Below are 12,203 nucleotides of genomic sequence, written 5' to 3'. Positions count from 1 at the left end.
CAGAGTCAGTGTAGAGTCAATGAAGGTTATGATGGGGGAGATACTTGTGGTTGGCCTGTAGCATAGTGGTTAAGGTAAATGACTGGAACACGCAAGGTCGGCGGTTCTAATCCTGGCGTAGCCACAATAAGATCCCCACAGCCATTGGGCCCTTGAGCAAGGCCCTTAACCCTGCATTGTTCCAGGGGAGGACTGTCTCCCGCTTAGTCTAATCAACTGTACGTCGCTCTGGATAAGAGCGTCTGCCAAAAGCCAATAATGTAATGTAATGGTCGCAAATACTGAGTGGGTGTGGCCAGGGGACCTGGGATCAAATGCAGAAGGACTCCTCCCATCTCCACCAAGCAGTCCTGTAGCCACTCCCATCCACCCGGCCAGGATGAGCTTCTGTTAAGAGGGTGTTTGCAGCAGCAGTCTAAATAAAGGAACTCCCCGTAAAATGAAAGTCTCGGGACCATAACCACGTAAATCTGTGAAAATCCACCCCGGCGTGTCTGCGGATCCACTGTAGTATTTAGAGAGCGGTTCATAGATAAGCAAATTAGCATGCAAATGAGTCCCTTAAAAACAGGAAGAAAAAAAAAAAAGAAATCAGGGGAATCTTTTTTTTTTGTGTTGTTTTTTTTTTTTTTTTAAAGGCACTTTGAATGTATGAATCCCTGCAAATTAAAAGCGCGAGGAACGGGTAATTAACGGGGGCCTGGCCTGATAGGGCGCGCGTCAGTCCTCCGACGCTCACGCGCGCTTGGAGGAGGTGATGTTTTCAATGACATCTGGGCTGGAGTCATTAAAGCAGTGCTGGGTAAATAATCCCATCAAAGGGGAACAACATATCAACCTCTGTTTAATCCCTAATTACCCTAGCTCCTCCCCTGAAATTCCACCCCCCCCCCCCCCCCCCTGAGTTTGCGTTAATTAACAGGCTGCTAACGACACCGGGTCTCGTGTCGCACGCGGCAGCTGAAAAGCAATACTCTGCAGTATTCCATCCGCAGGGAGAACCGTCTGCTCTCTGCCACACACCCGCCACAAACAAACACCCTCACGTTATACTCCTGTGCATTTAAAAAACAATGACGTGAAGTACTGGTCCTATGTAGCGTTGTCATATTGAACTGGTGAGGTCTCGAAAAGGAAAAGTACCGGGCGTGCTTCAAGGGCATCAAAGCACACAGCATGGTGATGTATTTGAGTATTTTCAGCAGCTATTGTTCGTATTCGGCCGCGATGTGTTGGTCAGCAGCATTTATTATATGTTCTAGCACATGGAATAAATTATCTTTAACATCCATGTGAGTGCCTTGGAACCTCTTTCTTTTCAGTATGATTACACAGTCTTGCTTTTTTAAGGAATAGTGCTGTACCACACACGAATACAATTTATAATTTGAAGGAACATACTGCAGTAAATAAAAGCATGTTCTTTAAGAAAACTAAAAATTGCACGTTTACATTTGGAGATCATTTGTGATATACACTCAGTGAGCACATTATTTGGTATTTATTAGACGTATTGGTCTTCTGCTGCTGTAGCGTTGTGTGTTCAGAGATGCTCTCCTGCATGCCACTGTTGTAATGTGTGGTTATTCACGTTACTGTCACCTTCCTGTCAGCTTTGATCAGTCTGGCCATTCTCCTCTGACCTCTCTCATGAACAAGTTTTTTTTCCCACAGAACTGCTGCTCACTGGATGTTTTTTGTTTTTTGAACCATTCTCTGCTGGGACTCAGGGACTGTTGAGTGTGAAAATCCCAGGAGATCACCAGTTTCTGAGATACTCACACCTGGCACCAACAATCATTCCATGGTCAAAGTCACTTCGATCATATTTATTCCCCATTCTGACATTTGGTCTAAAAAACAGCTGAACCTCTTGACCATTTCTGCATGCTTTTATGCATTTAGTTGCTGCCACATGATTGTCTGATTAAATATCTGCATTAACAAACACGGTGTATGGGTAGCACTGCCGCCTCACAGCAAGGAGGTCCTGGGTTCGAATCCCTGTCGGCCGGGGCCTCTCTGTGCGGAGTTTGCATGTTCTCCCCGTGTTTTGCGTGGGTTTCCTCCAGGTATTCCGGTTTCCTCCCACAGTCCAAAGACATGCAGGTTAGGCTGATTGGAGAGTCTAAATTGCCCGTGGGTATGAGTGTGTGAGTGAATGGTGTGTGTGCCCTGCGATGGACTGGCGACCAGTCCAGGGTGTATTCCTGCCTTTCGCCCAATGTATGCTGGGATAGGCTCCAGCGACCCTGTGACCCTCCTCAGGATAAGCGGGTTAGGATAATGAATGAATGAATGAAACACAGTGTACAGGTCTACCTAATAAAGTGTTATTTTTCTGTGTTGACTGTAACCCCCATACTCTGCAACAGAATGTAACTGGTATACAATACTTTATATGTGCTTTATTGATCCTGCAATACCTGTTAGTGAAGAACTGTGTCACCCTCTCTCAAAGTCAACCCTCTTAGCCCTGAATCACATCCATCTTGAGACATCCATACTTTCTATCCATTGTATCTGTACGGTTACACCACTGTCTTTCTCTCAGTTCTCACTTATTACACGCATGCATATTTCATTAAGTACTCCAACTAATTTTGCTGATTGCTTTCCCAAGATGGATAGTTCAGTTTCGTGAATGGGCAGGAGGGGGTCTGGGGAGACTTGCTTCTGTGTGAGGGCACTGGGGAAAGGATGGGATAAAGTGTTTTGAAAAAAAAAGCAAAAAAAAAACGCAAAAGGCAGTAAAAGGTTATTCCTCGGCCAGGATAGGATCAAACTGCCAGCCCAGCAGCCAGATTGTCGAGTCGCGAATTACGAGGTACACCTTGTCGTGCGGCACGTCGTCTTGAGGTTACTGTCAGTCCTCGAGGCCTCAGAAACGGCTCGGCCATCTGTGAGTCTCCGCCGGCTCCAGGAGCGCAGACTGAGCTGGCCGAGCTGTTGGACGCAGGTTCTTTGGGAACGGTTCCACGCGATCTACTAAGTCTCCGGTTTGGTCTGTCGTCCCGGCAACAACAGACTGGCAGATCCCAGGGAGGCTCCGTACATTGTTTACAACACTAAATAATTTCTGTCCACAGCTGAACGGAAATTATTGCCGTTTTCAAATTTGTTATTTGTTGTCGATTTTAATATTCATAGCCAGTTGCCTCCTTCACTCGGTAATTGTGAATCCTATTTCTGTTTTACATCGAAAATGTATTCAATTTACAAAAGACAGAGGCGATATTAACAGTGAAAAACACACACGCACGCACACACAAAGCTAGCAATTAAAGGCTTTAATCCTATATGTTTATTTGAGCATAATAAGGCTTATATCTCACTGTAATTGTGTAAAGTCTCTCAAGATATTTTGTTACTTTTGGGAATTCTCAGAATGCTGAAGCATCTAAATAAAAGATATTTAGTTTTAAAAAGTCACAATTACCTGGAGCCATTTTGAATCAGAAAAACGGATTATCCACTTTGCCAAATGCCATTTGAAAGCTTCCATAATTTAGTGTAGTGAGTGAACAGACTCGTATTTCTTAAGCATAGAGAACATATTGCTGTCCGCGCTGACACAGTACCAGGAAAGGTGGACATACCTCAGTTAAAGTTGTGCAAGGACATTAAATGGACCCCTTGGCTAAATATTAGAGGCCTTTAAAAAATTTTAAAAAAAAGGTAAAATATAGAGAGAATATATTCCTCAATGTCTGTCAAGACAAGTCATACAACTTCAACAATGTTCTTTATTTGCTTACTTCATATGTACAATAAAACATTTAAACATAGGCCTACTATCCATTCAGGAGTGTGGGGATTATATTGTGTGTTATTTGTACGTCACGGTTAGCTTTAGTGTGTGCTGCTTTTACATTCGAGATTGAAGCAAGGCTATTTGTACAATTCTCAAAACAACTAATGTCTTTTTATTGATCCGTGTTAACGTTTTACGTCGCCGGGTGCTGTGAAGCGCAGAGTATTGAATTTGAACACATTTCGCATTTTTAACACACGTCATCTTTACCGTTAAATTAGAATGATGGATGATATTTTGTAGGCCCAACTAAATGATCCCAAAAAAGGTCTGCATCCACCAAGGTGGGCCTTTCCGAGCCGAATCTTAGAGCATCAGCTCAGAATCATGGTGTAAAATCCAGCTATGACCAGCTTGAAATACCAGCCGCCAGCTGTTTCAAAAGAATATCTTGAGCTGGTCAAACTGGTCAACCACCAACCAGCCGGAAGTGTTACCTTTACGGATCTTCCCTGGGTTATTTTTCCCCTCGGTTAAACTCAGAGTTCAAACACGAGGGACTTTCATCTGACCTGCCAGAAACCGCGGGCAGCCCGTGTCCTACGACGACTCGCAAAACTTTCAGCGCAACCAATGAGTGCATTTTTGAGGCGTCGCAAAAAAAAAAGTTATTGTTACTCAGCAGGGAAGCGCGGTGTTATCTTGCTTCTCGATGTCTGCCTGGGCGGCTCATTATTTCCGAACGGTCAGGACCCTCGTAATGAACTATTTCGCAATCCGGCGTACCCCGCTGTTTAAATCACAGCGGTGAAGATGCGGAATTGGCTGTTTGTGACAGCATCGCTCCAACTTTTGCTTTTCTCGTCTTGATGGATCCTGACAAACCCTGTTGATTTACTGACTGCAGTGCGTTGACCACAGCAATTACAAGAATAGTTTGCATTTCAATGTCATGATTGCCAGTGGAAGCGGGGGGAAAAAACACTAGACGTTGCAACATAATTTATGAACTAAATCATAAAAAGTTCAACATCAACAGGTTTCACTTCCAGATACAGTCGTCAGTCTGTAGTAACTACCATTAAGGCAACTGTTTCAAAGATAAAGTGCACAGAGACATCTATAGATCAGGTCTATATTTTGAAAAGTGGCATGTTCTTCTCAAGCAGTCTTAAGAACTGCATGAGTCCAGCGCAAGAGATTCAGAAATCCCAATGTGTCAGAAACCGCTTTTAACAGGAAGCTTTGGAAGCGCTGAGAAACCACACTGCTGCACGGAATTCCAGGGGGCCTTGAGCTCTGAGAAATGGCTGTCTAATGGTAGGTCTGCAGTTCTGTGTGTGCATGTGTATGTGTGTGTGTGTGTGTGTGTGTGTGTGTGCGTGTGTGTGTGTGTGCGCGTGTGTGTGTGTTTGGACTCCAAAACCTGGCGTTGCCAAGTAGGATATATAACCTTTAGTCTGACTGGCGACCATTGACTTTGTTACAGAGGTACTTCATGTTTCTCCATCTCTGCCCTTTTGAACTCTGACCCCCTCCCACACCCCCACACCCGCCGTTAATGGAGTCTCGTGAAAACGAGAAGGTAAGGGAACAGGAACCGTCCTCGGCTGTGCTGGAAATGATAAACAACCCGCACGCCCCTGCACACATCATTTAAATTCACCTATTTGTTTCCGTTCGGTCTGATTCCGAAGTGGATGCTCAACGCCTTTTGTAGCCGAGGACGCCGTCGTATAAATAGACATCTGCCACAGTCTCGGAAGACTGAATTGTTCTGCGCCTGTACAGTTTCCCAACAACTGCAATCTCTTCCCACTCGTTCGCGCTTTCACTCTGTCCGGGTTTTTGGGACGCTGCCGCCTCCTTTCTTCTGAAATTATTTTTAAAAAAACGGAGGAGAATAAACATTTTTAAGAAGATACAGTCACAGAGATGCGCAGCACTAGGTAGGGAAAATAAGAAGAGATTTCTGTCGTCAGCCCCTTGGCTATTCTCCTGCCCGTTCAGAGACAAAAGCTGAAACGGGAGCTGGCTGATGGCATAAACTCAGTATGCAGCCGTTTAGGGGGTCGCACAGTTTGAGTTTAAAATGGATTTATTTGTTTGGAACACGTTTTCATGGTACAGTATTGATATGTACGTGTCTGCGGCGATTGGTTCCCACAACATTCAGAATCCTACAGCCAGCTCTGGCTGAAGGATTAAACATGGCTGGCTTAAACATTTGCAAGAAACAGATGAACTCAACCAGAAGAGATGTGTTAAATTTTATTGCTTTGGAAAGTGACCCATGAAGCCTTGAATCTGTGACTGCCTTATCTCACTCCTGTCCTGTCCCTGGTGCAAGACATGTTGAAATCAAAAAAATCCATAAAATTACTCACACCAAAGCTTTTTTCTATCCACTTCCTGGAAAAAACTATTTGAATTTAGATTTGACATCATCATGTACCAGTGGGCATGTATGTATCCATAGGCTGCAGTTCTGCTTCCTCCTCCTCGTTTGACATCAGTCGAATCTACTCCCCACCCCCTGAAAACCCCCCCGGAGATTTGTTTCGTTCGCATATATGTCATATTGCGGAAGCTAGTGCTGCCTGTCTTTAACAGAATGAGCCTCTCACATACTTACACTTGTAAGGCTCGTTCTTCCTGGCTGGCTCATTGCTGGTGTGCCTGCCATACCCCTGTGAGTATTTGGCATTATTGGTGAGCAGGAGCTGTTGAAGACAATTTTCTGGTTAATATGGAAATAAACTGACAAATAAACGGGTAAAATGTGGAGCGGTGATGTTCCGGTTACAACACCGCATTCACATGTGTGGTGATCGGTTAATGCAGGACAGCATGGGGCCTGCGCTGGGGCTGTTTCTACAGAGAGAGAGAGAGCGAGAGAGAGAGAGAGAGAGAGAGGGAGAGAGAGAGAGAGGGGCAGAGGGAGAGAGAGAGAGGGGGGGAGAGACAGAGAGAGATGGAGAGAGAGAGAGAGAGAGAGAGGGGCAGAGGGAGAGAGAGAGAGAGGGGGGCAGCAGAGGGAGAGACAGAGAGAGAGAGGGAGAGAGACAGGGAGAGGGAGAGAGACAGAGGGGGAGAGAGAGAGGGAGAGGGAGAGAGAGAGAGAGAGAGAGAGGGAGATAGAGAGAGGGACAGAGGGAGATAGAGAGAGGGGGAGAGACAGAGAGATGGGGAGAGAGAGGGAGAGACAGGGAGAGGGGGAGAGAGACAGAGAGATGGAGAGAGAGAGAGACAGAGGGGGAGAGAGAGAGGGATAGGGAGAGGGAGAGAGAGATGGAGACAGAGTTAGGGAGATGGGAAGAAAGCTAGAGGGGGAGAAACGAGGAGGCGAGAGAGGAAGACAAAATAGAGAGAGTGTGAGGGAGAAGGAAAACAATGGAGATTGGAGAAAGACAGAAGGGGATAGAAAACAAGGCGGAAGGAGGAGGAGAGAGTGAAAGAGAGAGAGAGGGAGAGAGAGAGAGAGAGAGAGAGAGAGAGAGAAAGGGATCCCACAGGACTGCCGCTCCCGTTCACACCCTCTCACTCCTAATCTACCGTGAGCCCCGGATCCGTGTGGGTCATAATCTCTACTCTCTCCCCGTTCCCCAGGCACCTCCCCCTCCCCTCCCCACAGCAACCAACCACCACTGCCACCACCCCCGCCCTCCTCCTCCTCCTCCCCCCATCCCCCACTCGCTCCCTCGCTCGGGTAATTGGACGAAGCGCTAGCAGTCCTGGGAGCATGTGTCATTTTTGTCCCGAGCCCTGGGAAACACATTCAATTAAAACGGGAGACCTCGGGAGACGGCCGTCTGACTGCGCCCTGGCTGGGCTACCTCGACTCTCCGCCGCTTTCCTTTGTTCCCGCTAGTTCCTCCTCGCTCTCGCCAACCCTGCGCCAGCGCGGCAGTTCAGCAATTACACCCCCCGAATGCGGGGAGGTTCGCACCGGTCCGGCCGTGGAGTGGAGGCTGGACGGGCTGCGAGAGAGTGTTCGCTAATTAACGAGGCGCGACGCGATCCGCCAATGACTTAGTTTAAGGTTACTGAAAGGTACTTCACAAACACGCATTAAACAGTGCGACGCGTATATTTACAAGCCATTTATGTATGTATATGTGTCCAATTATGGCTTTGAGGATACCGCAATTAATCATAATTGGAGGTTGGGAAGTGCCGGGTTAATGATGCCGCATTCATATTCACGTTGATCGACGGGGCTTCCGAGGTATGGAAGCCTGCGGAGATGCCGTTGATAGACTCTCCGCCACAGAGCGAGCGGTGTTTCTCTGAAGCCCAATCAAAAAGGACTCTGAAGAAGTCGTTTGCGTAACAGCAGCGGTTAACGTTCAACATTCAACATTCTGTTCTGAGCAGTTTGACATTACATCTAATCGGCGAAATACACGGAGCAGGGGACGACTGTGCATGTACGTGTGTCTGTGTGCAGACAAAGTACGAAAAGTGCCTAAAAAGGTACAAATGCTTGTACAAGTACTCTATAGGTACATGCAATTGTACCCCTAGCCAGCAATCTATCATTAATTTGTACCTTTGCTTGCTCATTTGCACCCAAAGAGAACATTACAGTACATTCAGAATACATTTGGGAAATTTGATTCCTTGAAGAACCAAAATGTACCTCCACTGTCACTTTATTTCTGAGAGTGTGCCTGTGTGTGTGTGTGTGTGTGTGTGTGTGTGTGTGTGTGTGTGTGTGGGTGTGTGTCTCTCTTTAGCCACAGCCAAGTGATATATATGCAGGCCGCATCTACTGTTTGTACTTAGGCAAAATAGATGGTATTGCTTGTCTGCGGAACATCTATCATTTTAGCCTGTGATTAATCGCTGTCCTGGGGACGGCTGCTGCTTAGAAAAATGCTGAAAGAGAAATAAACGAGAGCGTACCTGGGTGAGGGAGCTGGGCTGTGAGGAGGCGGGGGTGGGGGGAGCGGGGGTTTAAGAGCCTCAGAGCTGGGTTCAAACGGCTCAGTATAAGGATGCTTTTTTAAAATGGCAGCCGGGCTGTTGGTTGGTGGGTTGTGGCCTGTTTTGCACGAGCAGCCTTTCCGTCTGCCCAAGTACGGCGGTAACCTTCCGGGGCTTTCCGGCTGACCTTGGGCTCGAGCGGCGTTCTCATGTACCGAGCGGCTAAAATAAGCCAGTGATGTCACCACCACCCCCTCCCCCACCCCCACCCCCCCCTCCCCTACCGAAAAGGTACAAGGTGCAAGAGATGGGGCGAAGTAGTTTCGCTAGTTATTGATAATGGTTCTGCGTGTCCGATGTTCCGGAGGTGTATTGGGGAAAAATGAGGGAGGGGGCACTTTGAAGGACTCTGACATTCCGAAACGGAAGTCGGCCAAAATCGATAAGAGTCGGTCAAGAGTTTAATTTTCGTCAGGTTTTCCAGAGGTGAAATCACGTGAAATAATCCTTATTTTCCCTGTACAGAATATGTATACATACCATTGAAATGTATTTGTGGCCTGCATAGAGTGTTATAGCAAGTATAGCATTGGAATTAAAAGTGTGTGAGAGAGTGGAGAAAAAACCGTGGAGAAAATTCCGGAGGAATTGATGGGTGAGTGTGCTGAAAAAGAAAAAGCACCATTACATTTGTGCATAAAATATAAATATGAGTGCAAACACAGGCGGGCGGTTTCAGTGAGTCAGAAGGCGTCCAGTTGAAGGTCTTCTTTGTTGTTTTTGTTTTATTGGGGCTCCAGGTTTGCAGTTACACTGGCTGCTCCTCATTTGTCAATCAAAGCGGACTCGTTTCTTCCGAGGCATTTGCATGCGGGGCCAGCCGACCTGGAGGTGAGACGGTTAACGGAAAAACAGAAAGAGACAGAAAAAAAACCGAAAAAAAAAAACCTTGTGACATGACCGGGCGTCTCTCCTCTATTCTCTCCCCTCTCTCCTCCCCTCTGCTCACCTCACTCCTCTCTTTTCTTCCCTCTGTCCTTTCTTCCCTCTCTTCCACCCTCCCCCCCTCCTCTCCTCTCTGTCCTCAGTGTGGCACAAGTTCCTGTTTATTGTCTGACACAGAATTATGTGTGTATGCTAATTAGGAGCCATGCGGATATGTAGGTCACATCAACCTATTTTTCAACACGGCCTCAATCCCCCACACCCTTTCCCCCCCTCCCCCTCTTTCTGACACACGCACCCCACTTCTCCCCTGCAACCCCAGCGCCATCGCACACCCCGCCCCTGCCCCAGCCCCCCTCCCCAGGCACATAGTTCCTCTCCGCTCTCCCCACACACACACACACACACACACACACACCCTTCCCAGTTGGACAGACCCCACCGGAGAGAATTCCTCTCTAGTGCCGGGGTCCTCAGACAACAAAGGACAGATGTACACTGACAGCACGGACTGACCGGAACCGCCAAGACCGTTTCTACAGGTGCTGCCCCAACAAGACGTCCGGCTTTCCGCATTGTTACACATCACATTACATTTCATATAGCATACGCCTTTATCCGGGCTCATTTTTTCCACATTAGACTTATGAAAGTCCTGCAGATTCCTGGAGACGTACCCCAGTGAGCAGACGTCGGTATCTCGATGTAGGTCCAGTGGGGTGGAAATCTGAGATTGAGAGACACTGGGACTGGGGGTTTCACCTGGATATAGCCTGGGTACATCCTAGTAGGCTAGAAACGTTTCATTTTTCAACCAAATATAGCCAGGTTTTCACCTAGATATCTAGGCGTTCAGGTGAAAACCCGGCCATAATTGGTGGAAAAATGAAAGGTTTCTTGCCAACTAGGGCATAGCCAGGCTATATCCAGGTGAAACCTGAGCTAAATTGGGAATAGATTTGTCTGTTTATGTCAAAATGTTTCTTAATCCCACATTGCCAAGCTTTTGCTCACTGGGACATGACTACCTGATTGATGCTCATGTTTAGAGATACAGAGTTATAGAGAGCTACAGAGAGAGAGAGAGAGACCATGGGTCCTTAGTTCCTTCAGTCTGTGGAGTTCAATTTCAAACATAACCCTTTAACCCTTTAATGTGTCAGACCACAAATGTGTGATTAGGAATTCTCCCAACTGAACATTCTAATGCTGATGTAACAATCACTACTGGTAACTGAAAGCAGTGGAGTTCAAGAACACTTGAGTTCTGGAATGTTGGAGCAACATTCCAGAAAACATACTTCTAAAAGGTTTAATGGTCCAGAATTTTAGCCATTGGCATGGGCACTTAGTCAAAATCAGAAAATTGTAAGTAAACCTGGTTTACACCATGACATGCATTGGACAAGAGACAAGCCTCATCTGAGCTTTTAGCAAAACTTGAGTTCTTTTGAAACACCCTCAACATCCTGCACTAGAGTTGCCTTGTGTTTAGGATCACTTTGCTCAACTGTCATCTCCTGGTGTAAATGTTTGAGATGAGTGGGGACATTATGCCCTGTTTATTTTATAGTACATTAGTCATTTTCAGAGCTAATGGGAGATAATAAAGTTTGCCCTTCCAAGCCCCCCTCTCCATTTTAACACTGTCCCAGGGTCGACCTTTCGTGGGACACGGTTGTGTTGCCTGTGAATATCAACAGCTGCTAATGTATACAATAAATGGCTTAGCTTAGCTTAGCTTAGATAGCCGGGGCCATATTCGTAAACCTTGGTACGTTTTGTCTCCTTTCAGATATCAGATGGTAAACAAATCACTCATTTTAAGAAATGTGTTTGATGAAAATAGAAAGCACCTATTTCCCAGCTCGTTTGATTGATTTACATCACATTTGGCTGGCTGGGAATGGTGTCCTGCAGTGTGGGGTGTGGGCGTAGCATCAGCAGGGATGTTTTGGGGAAAGAGGGGGTGGTGATGGCACGGTGAGACCTACACAAGCGGGGGCTGACTAACTGGATGGATGGAAATCTCCTTTAGACCCCCTGATATGAGAGCCCCCTCCTCAGCCTGGAAACAAGCCCACCCTCCTATTAGTGCATTATTACACATGCACACACACACACACACACACACACGCACGCATGCACACACACATGCTCACACTGACTCTGAGAAACACAAATACTGAAATACACACACACGCACACATACACACACACACACACAGGCACACATACACACACGCACACACATGCTCACACTGACTCAGAGATACACAAACACACACACGCACACATGCACACACACACACACGCACAAACACATATACTCAAACACACACGCACACATGCACACACGCACAAACACATATACTCAAACACACACACACACACATGCTCACACTGACTCCGAGATACACATACACACACACATACTCACACTGACTCAGAGATACACACACTCACACATACTAAAACACCCACATATGCACACACACACACACATTCACACATGGACACTCGCACGAACACACACAAACATAGCACATACCCACATATACTGAACACACACGTA

Source organism: Conger conger, chromosome 4 (assembly GCF_963514075.1).
Source record: "Conger conger chromosome 4, fConCon1.1, whole genome shotgun sequence".
Taxonomy (NCBI): domain Eukaryota; kingdom Metazoa; phylum Chordata; class Actinopteri; order Anguilliformes; family Congridae; genus Conger; species Conger conger.
Note: the sequence above shows the minus strand (reverse complement) of the source record.